The following is a 17,208-nucleotide window of genomic DNA, read 5'->3' on the forward strand; positions in this document are numbered from 1 at the left end:
TATACAAATTATTGACACTGAAAAATTACCGCTATCAAAACTCACTAAATCACTTTTGCTAGAGTTAAAGAGAGAAAGAAAAAATGCTGCCATTAAAAAAAATCGATGAAAATATAACAAAATAAAATAAAGCTGTACGACAAATTACTGACACCTAAAAAATGAAATTCAATAAGTCCCATTGCTACAGCTAAACAATTATCTGCTGCCGTAAAAACCGTCCGCACCGTCAAAACGATTCAACTCCCACCTGAACACAAACAATTCAGCCACTTTTAAATTGCTGTCCTAAAAATATTTTAAAACACAAATAAACAGATGCCACTTTTGACAGTGCGTGTTACATTTTTGCCACCACTTGCAGCCACTAAATCGAATCTCGAGACAAAATAAAAACAATTGCTGCCACAAAAAACAAATTGTTGTCCTGAGAAAAGCTGCTGCTGCCGCTCAAATCATTTCCACCACTAGATCAGCGATGTCAAAAAAAAAATGTCTGTCACTAACAGCAAGGTTAAACCCTCAGTGATAGCAGCACCATGTCAGTTGCCCTTTGACCTCCGGAACAGCTTGGATATTTCCCACAACCCACAAACTCAACGCGAGAGCCTCTTCCATCTCTGGATCTGCATTCTGGTGAGGTTTTTGCGATCCTGTCCATGCTTTGACATTTACGGCACAATGGACGTCTGTGAGCGCAGCAGCTAAGACATTGACGTTCTTTCAACACTCCCTTTTTATGAGCAGCTCGAGGCCCTTCGGAAATTTCCTCTATTAAACGTTTTACGATATCTCTCAAACATGGCTCGACTACACTACGCCCGAGGACGGCAAAAAAACGGAGACGAAGAGCCGTGGAAATCATTTCAGACGAGAAGCGAAAGGATGAAGATGCTAGAGATGAAACCTGGCAGTGATCAGTATTTAATATCAACATCACCAAAGCACACGGGAGAATGGAGATCGCAAACCCAAGAGGTTTAGAAAAGTTATGCTCGATTGTGAAGCACTTCAACTTTACGACCTGGAGGGTCCACAGCGCTCGAGTTTGGCAGCCGTTTTTAAAAACATTTTATTTCCCCAGTCAAGCTGGTAAAACGCATCGATCCACAAAGCGGCTTCTGGAGTCTCGGTGCGACTCGCCACGCTAAATGAAAAGCTTTTTATTCCCTCGTCTGCAGTCTCCAGCTTTCCTCCTGTCATTAGGTGCGGCTCGAAGCGCCGTGTGTTGTGGAGACGGCGAATGTTTTTAGCAGCTCCTTATGAAATAGAGTGAGGGCGCCAGGACGGGCCGCGAACCTCCGTCCAAAATGAAAGCTGAACTAGAAAAAGGGATCAAAGGAGAATTCGCAAGAACGTTGGATTTGGCGGGACAAATCAGTGCCGAGTGGCCTCTCTGCTCCAGAGAGAGAGAGAGAGAGAGAGAGATGGAGAATAATAATAGGGAGGCAGACTGAGAAACAGACAGAAAGAGAGTTAAAGGTAAAGAGAGACAGATGGAGAGAGGCAGCGCGGGGAAATATTTTAGAACAGTGTAATCCCTGGAAACTCGTGTGTTTAAAGCTAAGGTTAGTAATAATCAAATACTGGTTTCTATGGCAACAGTTTATTTTGACAGGTTGTGCAGGTTTTGTTGTTTTCACTCAGAATCCGACAACGTAATCCTCACTTTGTGAAATCCCACTCGCCCCCTCAACCTCTGGCCCGCAAGCTAGCAAAAGTAGTCCGTCTCAGCAGTGACATTAGCAAATTATTACTGAATTTAATTATTAAACCATTATTAAAAACATTTCGTTGCCTCCAAGCCGGAATTAGAAGAATTTTGACCAGCGCAGCAACTTTGAGTTGCGATAACGATCCGGGTTTTCTGTGTTCCCGCATTCGTGGCTTCTAATTAGCATATTAATAGCCTGAATTTATAATGAGGAGAATTTAATGAGTTTCTTGTTTTGTGATATTTCGGTTGTCTGTTAAGCGACAAGAAAAGGGCAGCCGCTCCTTTAAACAAGTCCAAATTTCAGCCCAGCTGCACAGGACGTATGTGTGTGTGTGTGTGTGTGTGTGTGTGTGTATGTGAATGAGTGTGTTTTGTAAGACGGAGAGCGCTGCTGCTCAGGAACGGCACAGAAAATGTGTTTATGGTTCACGTTGCCAAGATTCTGTCAGAAGATGAAGCAGGAGTCCACTGTGTACAGCATAAAACACACACACACACACACACACAAACTGCACCAACAGACTGTTAGCCCCTTTCTGTACAACTATACCATACACACACACACACACACACACACACACACACACTTTATAGCCACGCTATATTAAGGACACTATTAACACAACAGCTCTATTACATACGGCACAGACACACACTTAATACGTCGACTTAATAGTGTACTTAATATAGTGAACACACTCACACATACACACACAATTGCAGCGAGGTGGCCAGAATGGTCTTACAGCTTCCTTTAAATAACATTCATGGCTGTGAAAGACAAAAGACACACACACACACACACACATCCTCAAACTGTTACAATATCACTGTTACTGAAAACTCCTTTCTTTGATACACAGTATATTGTTCAGTGAAATAAAGAAGATGGGAGTGTGTGTGTGTGTGTGTGTGTGTGTGTGTGTGAGAAAGAGAGAGAGAGACAGAGAGAGAAAACGAGATTAATAGAGGGATGTGAAACAAAAACAGGAAATAATTGCTGACAGGGATGAGGTTTTGCCTTGTTCCAAGTGTGTGTGTGCGTGTGTGTGTGTGTGTGTGTGTGTGCTCTGTGAACCTTTGCCAAGAAGCTATGAGGAAGTAGGCTACATAACAGTACACTATGTGGGTATGTGTGTGTGTGTGTGTGTGTCAGTGAGAGTGTGTGAGAGTGAGAGTGACACGGAGAGAGAGAGAGACTACAGAAATATGGTGTGAAAGATCTCCCAGAGGGCAACACACCGCACACACAGCTCAACACACTGCCCGACTGATAAAAATCCGACACACAGAGCGAACCCAGCGTCTAGTGCTAGCTCTATCGTATGCTTAATATGGGGTAAGTCAGGCTTTTATAGTCACAACATCCCAAGGCTCGAGATCACATCTGTAAGACTTTGAAAAATGCGGAAACTTCCGCTTGGCCTCGCTAATCTCCATCTAGGAGAAACATACGTTTAAGGTTGTTTCTCTTAAAAAAACAACAGGAATTAAACACGGTCATGTGGGAGAAGTCAGTGTGGAGGAAAAAAATTGCGTTTATCTTTAACACACAACAAATGTCAAAAGTATCATTCGATGTAGGAAGAAAACTTCACCAAAAAAAAAAGTATTAAAAATGTAATTATTTTTTTCAATAATAATAATAATTTAAAAAAATTGTCAGAGAGCTCCCGGAATTCCCGGCCATAATTTCTACTTTGGTTGGTGGGAATTCTGACTTAAAGCTACCACCTTGTTCTTTCATCTTAACTTTTTTTTATTGGTCAGATATTTAAAAAATATTCTTTATGCAACTACAATAATAATAATTCAAATGTGTTGCTCTGAGTCACACAGTGGTGTTAGCACTCTGACCTCTTCTCGGACTTCCAGTGTCTGAGTGCTTGAACTTGCTTGGTGAGTCCAAAGACATGCAGCGTTCATAAAAGTACCCCTAGTGTGTGAGTGTGTGTGCATGCGTGCTTGTCTCCCCTGTGATGGTCTGGCACCCTGTCCAGGATTTCTGCCCTGAGTACATGTTGATAGTCTCTAGGCCTCCCGCGATAGTACCAGCGAACTGCTCTGTCTTTTAGTCGTGCTGTTTCGTGTCAGAGCGACTGCTGACACGACGTACACCACAGCACACAATACGTGGCTTATCGCAGCGTACGCAGGTTAGTCTCAGATTTAAATAACATAACACTTCCTGTTAGTTCAGTCAGCTAAAAGATTCAATTATTTCATTTTTTTTTTCATGTGTGTTTGTGTGTGTGTGTGAACTTTATTAATCTTGCTTTCATGCTAGCAAAACCTAAGAATCCAGCCTAGTGGCACCTAACACATGAAAAGAGTTGCATTACTCAAGGCTAAGGATTTTGTGTGTGTGTGTGTGTGTGTGTGTGTGTGTGTGTGTAATTGTTCCAGAAATTTTGTAAGGTGACTAGAAACACATATAATCCAAGCAATCATGTGTGTGTATGTTTGTCTGCACGTGTGAGCAAGACAATAAATACGCTTAGAGCGTTTCAGTGTCAGCTGTGTCACACTGTGAATCCAACGCTAACTCCAATCTTTTTTTCATTTTTCGTGGTCCATCCTATTCCAACATTACAACATCCCACATTACCCTCCCTTCCCACCCCCATGTGGCCCATGACCCCACTTCCCGTCTTATGGAAGAGCTCATTTCCCGTTTGCAGTACTGGACGTCTCTGTCTCTCTCTGCCTTTGTCTCTTTCTCCATCATGCTCTTCCCTGCCTTATCTTTATAGACAAAATACCTAAAATTTAAATAAAATCAGAAGAAAAGGCAGATGAAAAAGCCAGATGAAAACTTCGCCCTTGTTCAGGTTTGCGGTGGGAACCAGTGATCTTTAGCATTTTGCAGAGAATGTTCCATCAAGTGCGAGGTGAACTAGGAAGGCATGTGCAAGCCAAGAAACCCCGTGTGGCCGTGAGACACAAGACAGCCGAGAGTGTGGAAACGCCCAAAGGTTACGCGACTGGCTATGAAAGGTCAACTGAGCAGGACTGTAACGCTAGCCCAGCTCACACATTATACTCCACCCTCCGGTTCCCGGAGGAACAAGCAGGGAGTCCTGAAAAGCTGCCAAGTCATGATTCCCAAGCCAAGGACCAAGACCAGGACAATGAGGGTTAAGGCGTGGGGGCATGAGCCAGAGAGCCCCTGTGGAAACAAAAGCATAAACTCCAGTGCTGAGGGAGGGGTGGATGGAACCTCGCTGCAGCCAAGGACTATTAATATTCCTTGACAAGAGCATCATGATGTGGAACAGATCACATGCTGCGCACCGGGTGCGGGGCAGTTTTTCCTGTAATTTCTCATGACGTGACAGATTCAAGCGGACTTTTTTCACTCTGTTTGGCATAGATGTGCAGAGACGTGAGTCGTTGGATTTATTTGGCTTCCTGAAAGGCAGAGTGAACGGATCAAACTGAGCGGAGGGACCGAACGCTGTCGACAATCGTAACCAAAAAATGCGATCACATTAGGCAAGTTGGACAGTTCTCTGCATGAGCAGTGGTCCTCTGGTTGGACACACAAACACACACACTTGCACACCAAGAACCCACGTGAGGTCGCAAAGGGATGCCAGGACAGCAGAGATGGGTGTGAACAGATTGACCTCAACAAGTCAAGACAACGGCTGCGCTGATCTCAGAGCCTCTGGTTGGAAGAATAAATAAAGGTGTGCGCGTGTGCAAATCCCGATGATTCAGCAACACGTCACCTTCTGCAGAACAGACCAGTAAACGCATATGTGACACTAGATTTTTGGACCACCTGGCTCCTACACTGGCTCTGGTCTTCACTTTCAGTTTCCCGCTGGAACTTGGAGGGGTCCTGGAAAGCTTCATTGTCATGCCGAGTCTGGAGCTAAGACCAGGACAATGGGAGTGGACTTCCAGGCACATTAGTCTGAATAACAATACGATAAACTCCAGACCCGAGGTAGGGTCAGAGACAACCTTGCTGCATGAAGAAACAATGAATATTTCTTGACAACTGTGGCATGATATCAGGATGACAGCTGCATGGGGTGTTTGAAAGTGAAGAACCTTGAGATCGCTGTTCCACTGAGTGGAGAACCAGAAGATTAAGTAAGATCACATTTCAAAAACATCAAGAAAATTCGAGAAGCTGGACACTGCTTTTCCGAGTCTGCTCAAGTGCGGTCTAGGCTGGTGTACGACTCACAAAGTACTTAGTCTAGAAGGACTGTTTTTTGAAGACATCATCTGGGACTGAGATGTTTCAAAAACAGACACACACAAAAACACAAAAGTGTCTATTAGTCATAAATGAAACCCTGGAATTTAGAAGCCCCAACGTTCTCAAAAGCCAAACCTCACAATGAGCAAGCGAGGCCATATTCTCATGCTAATCCCAGTAATTGTTCGAAGCTCTTCTTCCCCGAGCTGGTAGGAGATGATTTAGGGCGACAGTGTTGCTTTAAGTATTGCCTGTAGGGGGTGGAGAGGGACGTCATAGATCACTGCTCTCATTAATCAATTAACACGACCCCCTTCCAGCCACCTGTCCAACAGCATCGCTTAGCACGGCATTCCTAAGCTCCACGATTGCTTCTAGATAATGCCAGAGCATTAATCCTGCTTCCTAGCACACCCTGTTTCTCTCTTGATCTCTTTTGGATTGTTTTTCATAATGTAATAACTAGAAAAGTGAGAACATTTCGAGTACAAAATCTTAAGTCAAAAATAATGAAGTAGTTATTTTAGGAATCTTTATTAATTGTAAATAAATGTCATATTGAGAAATGCTAGGTGAAAAAAACACATGGAGTGGGGCTTAGTTGTGCAAAAGTGAAATCTATGAGTTGCAAGAAAAAACAACAACACTGGCAACTCATCTTAGCCGTGATGAGAATTAGAAATATGCTGGTCGATAATTTACGCCATCCTGCATGGCTCATTTCTGTCTTCCTCAAATAGCACCAGTGACATGTACGGTGTTGCCAGATTTAAAACAAACTGTTAAGCTTAAAAATATAATATCATCATTATTATCATTTTTACTGTACAGTACATCACATATCCAGTCACTTTAAAAGATTTTGGTTAAAGTAGTAAATTTCACATTCACATTAGTTATTTCAATATAATGGTTTGTCAATTCAATTGAAATAAAAATACAGCTTTTCAGATTCCTGAATCTTAGTCTTCAGCCAAGAATCGCTCATGTCGAATCACTTTTTAGCTACAGAAATGCTGACCATGATGGAAAGAACAGCACTGGTGCCCAGACAGAGAGAGAGAGAGAGAGAGAGAAACAGACAGATGAGGTTCACGCCTCAGCATGATGTTGGCAAGGCATCAGGCAGTGAGAGCGCGAGAGACCTCTGATGAGCTGACAATGCTGACGTTGAAGGAATCCTTAAGGAATCCTGTAGCGGAGCACATCTGGAGAGAGAGAAAAAATACATTTCAGGATTTCATGTGTTCAGGGGTGAAGAGAAGATTTGACTCTTAGTTCATATCAGATGACTGAAGAAGTTCTCAGAGAGCAATGTCATGACATTTTTGTGTGAATTGCCCTCTTGGCGAGACCCTCTTGGCCAGACGGTCTCTTTTCGACAACGCTCTATTCTGTCAGGATAACAGTGCACTTGCGAGAAACACACACTTTGGCCCTTGTGTAATTCAAAACCCATCTTTGAAACGGGGTGCAGTCCTCGAATCCTTGGCGAGCAGACATGGAGACAGCAGATTTTTTAATAAGGAAAGGCTCCAGACTTTGAGACTTCAGGCTTTAGGGAAGGGTCCAGTGAGATCCAAGTTAATGTAAACCATGGGGTAACTAAAAGGAGTGATGTAACCTGCAGCTGTTAAGGAGCTACAGTCTCGTTTCCACCTGCAAGACGACTCGCCAAGAGGCCAGAGCACGGTGCCCTCGATTCCCTGGTCTGAGGTTTCTGAACTACACGACAAACAGCTGCGGACTCCTGCTCGCTGCCACAGCTGCGAATATGTTGCAATGCAACGCAACCTTTTGCAGTTTCACAAGGATTATTTCAGGGATCGTTAAAGTTTCTTCAATTACACAAAAAGACCTTAAGAGGTCTTTGGAAATCAGCGAAAAACTCACATTTTTCTGGTGTTTTTTTCTGTAGGGCGTACGTAAATCATTCCGAGCGATGTACTGTACTTTAAACATGATTTAAAAAAGAAGGCATGGTTCAGGTGCCCTATAGAGATTTACAATCCTTATTAAATGCCTCAAGATGTCAGCAGGGAAAAAAATTTAGGAGGTCTTGCTGTCCTTTGCTGTTTCTTGTTCAAGTTATTTATGTTATCTCTCCCGTGAGAAACTTAACCAAGCAGTACTTGCAGGACATGGGTCAGAACAAACAAGGAAAGCCAAACCCAGCACAAAAAAAAAAAAAAAACTTGCCCTGTGAGTACAAAAACCATAACATGGAGTCAAGAGAGACAGAAAAAAACCCAAAGTGCATTTGCATAACTCTTTGTTACTACAGGAAGTAAAGATATGAGGCATCTGGGGCCAAAAACCAAACAAAAAGCGCTTTCTTATTTCTGCAAGCCTACACCATGATACCATCAGGAGTTTGACTATCTTACACTGTTGCATCATGCAGACTAATCTAAGATCAAATTCTCGAATGAGTTCAGCTCGATGAGGAAAATAGATCTAATAAAGACAAAGCTGAAATCGATACCCAGTGTATAGTATAAGCAATGGAATGAGACGAGTCAAAACAAAACAAACTTTATCTGTTTGCCATCCTCTTTCTCTACAGTTCTCAAACCATGCAGCGTCTGGCTATGGCATGAACTCTGTACTGGAGCTCCGTGAGATTAAATATGCCACCTTTGTGCAATAGTGAGCAAATCACCGAAAACCTGAAAAGACAAGTTCACGGGGGAATACGCTGTAGAACAAAAATGTTTTAAAAATTTAATTTCACGTTGCCTTTTAAACAGCTTGTTGTTAAAAAAAAAAAAAGGAACATTGCCATGAATCGCTCAGTGACAAATTGAAGTGGCCTTTGAGAAGGCATTGCCGAATCCCTGTCCCGTCCCTATAGGTTTTACAGCTGTCTGGAAGGACTGGGATCAAAGGTCAAACTCTGTGACATTTCCAGGGCCAAAGGGGTGATGAGCAACATTTATCACAACCACGGCATTTTGTGCAAATAAATTGCCCTGGCAACCATCTGAAAGACCTTCAGCGTTGCTATCTTGTCAACCTTGGATACTAATGAAGACCTACTACTTGTGTTGCTTTATACAGTGTGTGTGTGTGTGCGCGCGCGTGTGTGTGTATGGATTGAAGCCAAGCTGGTGAGCCAAGCTGGCACCATCCCCTTTAGCTCTTGCTGAATAGTTACGTCAGTGAGGGAGGTTTTTCTTTTTCCTAAAAAAAAAAAAAAAAAGCATTATTAACGATCACGGGCTGGACTGAATCAGCTCCAGATGCTGGCGCGTTTTCAGACTACTGGCACGTCACGCGTCTTTAAAAGCTGTTAAAATTACATTAAGTACACAATGGAACGAGCCAAAATAAAGAGGGGAGGAAAAAGAGCTGGAAGTCATATAGCGCCGTATGAGGCATGTTTACCGCAAATTCAAATCGGCTGATTCCAAAACTCTGGCCACTGGGCAGTGACGGCGCTCCAAACAAAGGTCGCTTGTATGCAAGTTGCAGAAGAGCCGAATTACAACACTAAATCCTTTAGCGCTGGCTAAAGGACGGCGTCCTGGGCACGTACGCGCTGTTCGTATCCGCCCCGTACCAGCTGTTTTAAGTACAGTGGTGATTCTACTTGGTGGAATTCACAATATATTACTTACGCTATACAGAGCTCACGAATTCTGATTGGTCAAAGGGCACAGATTTCTAGAACACCAACGAACGCAGTGCACTTTGCTTTCAATTTGCTTTCCAGCCACAAATGTTTTTTCAGAGGAAGCCATAAAGCAAAACGCTGCTGCTTTGACAACATGCGATGATTGTGTTTTCACATACAAAAAAAAGGTTTTAGTGTGTTTTATTTTTTCTTCAATAAATTTCTCCACATGGCGGATTCAAGCATTGTGAAAAACTCATCAAGGGGTGATTTGTTAACGTTGATCTCAAAGTTCTCGCACTGGTTGCCATGGGTTTCACATTTGGATGCGCAACCTCTTACATAGGAAGGTGAAGTTAATGGAAATTTAAAAAATGAATTATGTTGGAGGCTTTAACAGATGTGTTTTGAAGGGAGTCTGTGCCAGGAATGTGAGATAGAAAGAGTAAAGGAATGAAGCATCTAGCAAAGGGAGATCCATTTCCACCAAAGGGAACCAGACTCCTGGGAATACACGTTTCCGAGCCAAATGTAAAAACTGTGGTCCTTGCAGGGGATTCCATCTTTTTGCGAACATTGCTTTTTTTTTCTACTAATATACGGAACAATATAAGTAAAACGCGTGGTATCACGCAAGCTTATAACTAAAGCATGAGCATCAGATCACACAGCGCAAAAACAAACATACAAAAGTGTTACCTCTGGGCCAGAGTCAGCACATTTAACGCGCACGAAGGCCTGAACGGCACACCTGGGACTCAGTGCTCGGACCTGAGGAAAATGTGGCTCCTTGAGAGGAAAATAAGGCCATTTTTAACTCCCAGGCTCTCAGCTATAATGGCCATGGTCAATGGAGTGTGTGGGGCCGCTGCTTGAGCGCAGGCGATACGGAAGCATGGGTTCATAAATTACAAACCGTTGCAGAGACGAGGCCTAATCACCTCTGCGCTGTCACCTAGCAGAAGGGGGAGCTGGTTTAATTTACGCCGCAACATCCGTCACTGCTCGAGCTAATTTCATTCACGCCAGCGATCACATGTGGGAGAGCTTCAGTGCTACATTTTTGTGGCTTACCGCTGTTTAGGGTTTGGGTAAGGTTTTTTTCCCCCTAAGGGTTGATGTATGTCATTAATGGCCTCTTTGGTACCAACTACAGAGACTCAGAGGGGAATGAACAAAACGGCTGCTGCAGTAAGCACAAAGGATGGTGCGATGGACTAGCGATATGTAAAAAGCAGTTAAACCTTGTGGGATGTGTTCTCCAGACTGGTTGGTCCACAGCCAGACACCTTCATGCTCAGTAGGATGTCCATGTCCTGGATGAAGCCTTAGTAAATATACGCTTTTACGATTTTTCTTTGAAAATGCCACTAAATCCTGTTTGAAATTTCTGGACTGAGCTCGTTTCTTGGGCCGTGTTCGTATCCCAGATCTGGCAACCCTGTTTGTAATTTCATGAGGCAGCAGTTTCGAGATCAGACAATTTGTCATCTCGAGATTTCACTTGCGTGTCATTGCACTTGTGCTACACCAACAAGGCAGAAGGTTACAAAAAAGTTGTGTAACGAGTGCGGTTCTGGAATGATGCAAGTCGCGAGAGTTTAGCGAGAACATCTGGCCTATGTGCAACAAAGTGGGTTTCTTTGGTAGCTTGCAGCTTTCCTTGCAGAGCATCCATCTCCACAGGAGGGTAAGGTACTGTACGGCTAAACATCCAGTCTGAATCTGAATCCTAATCTATTACCTGTTCCTCATCAAAGTTTGACAGAAAAAAAAGATTCTTAGGACGTAGAGACAATTTAATTTAAAAACATTAATAAAAAAGGTGATCGAGGTCATACAGTGCACCTTCTGATATTCTACAAAAATACGGCCGAGTGATCCTATTAAAAGCTTCTTACACTCACCGTGAGAGCGGACCCGTCCGAAGTCCTGACTCCACACACTCCGCTTACACTCGAAGGCAAAATGAAGATGAAACACGATGGGAGTCGAGCGGCCCTCGAGGCGAGGAGCACTTCCAGCGAATTAGCGACAAATTGAGAAAGAGAAAAAGGAGGAGAATGAGAATCCTGGCTGAAGCGCAGGGGGACGAGGGTGTAACAAGATAAATGGGGGAAAAGGGGGGAGAGAGTATGTGTGTGTGCATGTGTGTGTGAGTGAATCAGATTTTCTATGACAATGTGCTTAAGATTGCTGTTTCAAAGCAAGAACAGATCATCCGTCAAAACTAATGGTGCTGTCCTACAGAGGAAAGCAACAGCCCAATGGAGGCCGTTTATTACAGGGTAAGATGAGGTGGGGGGCGGGGGGTACAGTTGCTTGAAAGAGAGTCTGAGGTAACATACTCACAAACCTCTCCAAACCTCTACCCGAGCTTCTAATCCTCTCAGTGTGTAGTACCATACGGTGTATGCTCCAGCAACCAGTCCCATACAATCCCTGGACTGGGGGTGGGGGTCGCATAAATACTTTCACAATTAGCGCTGTCCTGTTACTGGCAAATGCAAACATTGTGTAGTGTAGACAGCCAAGTCTCATTTCATCTGCAAAGAGAGTGAGAGAGAAAAAGAAATGCTGCTGATATGTAATAAAAATTACATATCTTTCACTACAAAAGGTCACCAGGTTTAGTTACAGTGCGGTGAGATTAACCTCGGGTGCTTTTTATAGCCATGGACTCTTGATATGGGTAATGATACTGTAGTGTAACTGGGGCAAATTACAAAACCACGTCAGCACTTTGCCAGCAAATAAACCCTGAGCAGCTAGCGAACAACGTGGACGTGTGAAGGACGTCAATCCAACAGCCACTGCGCTTCTTCATCGCTGTTATCATCTTTACAACCACACATATGCCTTTTTTTGTTTTCAACTTGTCCAGGAATGGGTTGTTTAAGAGCCTGTCCTTTCCCAAACACGACTCTTACGCTGCCTGCATTCAGGGTTTGAGCGCTAATCTGTCCCTGCTCCTTTCCCACAAACAAACTTGGGATAAAGTCATAGTGTTGGACCGTGAAGCACCTGAAGAGACACCGACTTGGCAGCAGAGACCTCTTTTACTGTAAGCGCGTGTAAGAGTACTTCACCAGTAACCGGCGCGCCCCCTTTAAGAGACTGAATCAGAGGCGGTTGAGTTATCCTATCTCTCTGACCTAGTTGCTCGCTCTCCCCCTCTCATCTCTCTGTTCTTCATCTCCCTGGGATCTGTGCTGTCTTGACACATGAAAACTTTAATACCATCAAAGACGCAGGAGAAACAGCCTAAAAAGACGGAGTGGGTTGGCGGGGGATAAAAAAAAAAAAAGAGTCTCGTGATTGAGCCGAGTCCTGGAGTCTCTAACAGGATTCAGCGAGCTTCCGCGCTCGTCTCTCGGCACATCATAGGGGTTTAACTTACCGATCCTACCTTTCATTCACAAGCTCTCTGCACTTTTCAAGCCTTTCCCACACTGCCCTCATCTCCCCACAGAGACGCTACAGGTCCTATCACATGGTACTAAACCAAACCGTTACAGCCTTGTTGTCGTGTGACCGCAGTGTTACCCGCGATGTCGGCTTGTGGAAACGTCCGTGTTTTGTCTCGAGGAATGCAGGATGGATTACGCCTATTATAAAAAAAAAAGCACTGCTTGAAGCTGTCCACGTGCAAACCACTTATCAAACGTCTGCTAAGCGTCTGGCTTTAACGATAACAATCTCAAAAACCATTATGTTGTGCAAATTATGCAAAATAATAGCTTCAAATTGCAGTTTTAACTATGTGAGGGACTAAAGGCCCCTCTGTCTCAGGGTTCTTTAAACTCCTTAGGGTGTGTGAGATTATATGGTGTCCTGGTCAACTTTGATAACTCAGCACACCGCTGTTGGAAATACACACTCCTCAAGTTGTTCAGGAAGAAACGGCAAAATTTTATATTATTACTATGAAACGTTCATGAGCACCTTGAAAGACTTCTTCCAATTTCGAATATAATAACATTATACTTGATTTAGAATTGCACACCATTTGTTGTGAACAATAACAAAAGACCTAAACATTCTGATGACGTCTTCGAGCAGGATGACGAAGAGGAAGTTCTTCTTGGCACATGAGGTTTTACGCTTCTGCGCGCCTCAGCTCGATCCCTCAGCCCTAATTTGTCCGTGCGGTTTGGGCTGATCTGTTCGCCTGGCTTTGGTCTGACCACATCAACACAAGGAGCCTGAACAAGTGGGAGGCTCCTGGCAGCCACGTACCACTCCAACAGCATGGCACATGGTTGGAGTGCTGCGCTCTCCAAAAAAAGACTCTGCTTGCATCTGAGTCAGACTGCATCCAAAAAGAAACTCCAAGATCTGATTCCAGATATAATGCAAACTAAAAACAGGGTTAACTTCCAGAATGGATCTGCTTCTGGATCTGCTTTTCTGCTGCCAAAATCATAGAATTCTAAGGATAACGTTCTCTCAAACCTGTCTACATAATTAAGGTTGTCTAGAAGCAGAATGTGTCTCCATAACGATTGTTCTCGAGGGGTGAACTTGTTCAAAGCTACCTCACTCCAGAAACAGAAAATGACCCCAGAAATGTTGCTTCAGAAAAACAACTAATTTCCAGCTATAACTTTAAACCTGTTTCCCTGATTAACACTTTGTAGGAACAGAGCCTGCTTTAATAGGAGGCAAACAGCTATAAAAAAAAAACAAAAAAAAAAACAAGGCTTGTTTGGATAGATGACTATCCAAATAATGCATAACATAAACAACTTTAACAAATACTATAAACAAAGCATGTTCTCTGATTCCAGATATAGACTGGTTCCAGATATAGACTCCATTAATAGTTTGCCATATATAGTTTCCATTAATGCCTAAGTCCCTTCAGAGTCTGAAAATACTTCTTTCTTAGTATTCTTCTTAGTATCTATCTATCTTTTGAGCAGGTTTCCAGATATAACATCCTCTGAATCATTCTTAGGAGATGAAGAACCTCCAGGTAAAGAGGTAATGGTGTGTATGATCAGAGTCTTAGAGCCAGTCTTCATGAAACTCCTGAAGCACCTAGCTCGACACAGATCCTGCATTTTTCCAGCTTGCTCTCTAGAAACAGCATCTGGGTGAGACCAAAACAACTCGCAGAAACAGCCACCCCTTCCCCCCTCCTTTCCAGAGCTGCTGTTGTCCAGAACCATGGCTGGTTTTCTTCAGTTATACGTCCTTCACAACAAACACAGCTTGTTGTCTTCAGAGACCAAGTTCCTATGTCTGGTTCCTTCACAGCCTTAAGAACTTCTGGGACCTGCACCCAGAGATAACAGGCTCTGAAAACCGAGGCACAATTTCCTTACTGGTTTGAAGGAAGTCAAAACTATAATCAAGATTTGTTATTCTTTTGAAGAGTCCAGTCATCCTTTTGCTGTGTTGTATGTAACTCTGAGTCCAACTCTCTATGACAACTCTATGACATCAGTAAGTTTTCCTGCAAAAGATGTAGGTGAAAAAAAAAAAATTATCTGGTGCCACTATCAATCCGCAACTTGTCCTTTAAATGTCGATGTGACAGACAGACACCATCAGGATGCAACATGGTGACACAGCGCTACGCTAAACCCTGCAACAATAGCACCACTGTCAAGATCTGCTGCATTGTGTTTTTTTTTTTGTTGTTTGTTTTTATACACTCCACATTGACACAGTCCGGTCCTCTACCAACCACTCTGAAAACGGTCAGTCCTTCTGTCGTCCTCTCCCAAAAAACACTCTGCTCCAAGGGCCGTGTGGGGGGAAAAAAGTAAAATAAACCATCAGAAACTCAGTGGCAGAAAATAAAATAAATAATTACTGCCAGGAGATGTTGAGTCACTATCAGGTTTTCTCTCTCTCTCTCTCTCTCTTTTTTTTTTTTTTTGGTTTTTCCATTCTTTTTTTGTGCATTCATCTTATAAGGAAGTGGAAAAGGGGGGAAAAGTGGCCCTGGTGTTTCAGAGGAACTGATTGAGATTGAGACAACAGTGCGACAAGACAACACTTGTGAGGCTAATGATGTCACCAGTGCTGTTTATCACTTCGGTAGTAACGGCTTGTTCACTGGGACCTGGACAACAGTCGCGTCTGTTTATCGGAAATGTTTATCATATAAAATGTATGGAATATAATACTGCAGAGATGGGCGGAAAATCGATTCAGTGATGTATCGTGTTGATTTCCGTCCCTAATACATAGTATACATGAATAAACCCAGTTGGTCCAGGCCTTACATCTGTAGCGATGCAGCTGGGTTTTAGCCCTTTCCGCCCTCTCACCTCTATGTCTTAACATCACATCATGGTTCTTTAACTAGCCAAGCCGCTTCAGATGGCAGGAACATGACACGTGAAAAAGAATTAACAGTGAAGCCTGGCATTGTGCATGATATCATTATTGACTTGAAACAATAAAAATAACAAATAAATAAATGTAAATACAGTAAGACCCTATTTAACAATAACAAAGAAAAACAAAAACAAAGACATTTAAGTTGCGCATTTGCGCATGTTCATTTGCGGAAGGAAGTTAGATGTCTGGCGTACATTGCCACCCCAGTATGCATCGCAGGATGTCTGGATACACGCGTAAAAGCAGCGGCGATAAAGGTGGTACTGCTAGAAAACGGCAAGCGATAGCGATAGAGACAAAAGTGAAAATAATTAAGGGAATGGAGCGGGGTGAAAATATGCCACGATGCCAAATATGTGAACAACTTGGACTTACGAACGAGTTCTTAGAACGAAACTCGTTTGTATGTTCAGCACTTACTGTAGTTGCAAACCAACAATGACCGGGCCCAAGCACCTGCGCCATCGCCGCCCCGGACACACCACAAAATCTAAGTTCTTTTCAAGCATGTCACATTCTCCACATACTATGATGTCACTCAATATGATGTCACCCAGGAAGTTATGAGCCACTTTACGGCACAAGTCTAAGGCCTCGCCACATCTGAACCGCTTGAGGTATCAAAAACCCCATCGCAATTTCGCATCCTCAAGACGACAACAGAAGAAACAGTGTCTTCATCTTGTCTATACGAGTCTTGTATCATTCTTGACCTGAAACAAAAAGTGTTTCCCTGTGACGTCAGAACAACACACACACGTCTTAGCCTGTCAGATGCAAACAACAACCAGCATCAGCACTCTTCATCATAATCATCATCATCATCATCATCACAGATATTCCTCTAAGGACTGGACTGTGCTCCAGGGTGGAGATGAACTTTAAATAACGCGTCGGAATGAAATACATGAAGTCGGGAAGATGAAAAAAACCCTCGTGAGTACCTGTGAGCTGTAACCTGTTGGCTCCGCCCACCGATCCAAGTTTCTCTCCACCCGGTTTTGACGCGGTGTGTGTGTGTGTGTGTGTGATGATGATGAGGTTACTCCAGGGTGTTCGCGCCGTTTTGCGTGCTCCGTGTGTGTGTGTGTGTGTGTGTGTGACCTCCAAATAATAATAATGATAATAAAAAATAATTATTATAATAACGGAACGCGGGCTCAGAAGCGGCGCGCGCACCGGACCGACTCGGGAAGTCAGAGCGAAGCTGTGCGCGAGGACGCGGCGCGAGCGGCCATTCGGAGTCACGTGCCTGCGTGTGCAAGTGTGTGTGTGTGTGTGTTTTCTGAAACCCGACGCGCG

The 17,208-nt window shown here is 43.5% G+C and overlaps 1 protein-coding gene across 3 annotated transcripts in view; it reads right to left on the reverse strand.

Annotated features, from left to right (window-relative positions):
• The window catches only part of raraa (retinoic acid receptor, alpha a), an 81,127-nt gene extending 64,137 nt beyond the window's left edge, over window positions 1–16,990 (reverse strand). For 2 of the 3 annotated variants that reach the window (XM_053511209.1, XM_053511208.1), the window contains exon 1: window positions 16,851–16,990. The gene's annotated coding sequence lies outside the window, so the exon portion shown is untranslated. The remainder of the gene's footprint in view (window positions 1–16,850) is intronic. The other variant, XM_053511210.1, reaches the window with a different exon arrangement.
• Between the last annotated feature and the right edge of the window lie 218 nt (window positions 16,991–17,208).

The sequence above is a fragment of the Clarias gariepinus genome, chromosome 14, assembly GCF_024256425.1.
Source record: "Clarias gariepinus isolate MV-2021 ecotype Netherlands chromosome 14, CGAR_prim_01v2, whole genome shotgun sequence".
NCBI classification, from domain to species: Eukaryota; Metazoa; Chordata; class Actinopteri; order Siluriformes; family Clariidae; genus Clarias; species Clarias gariepinus.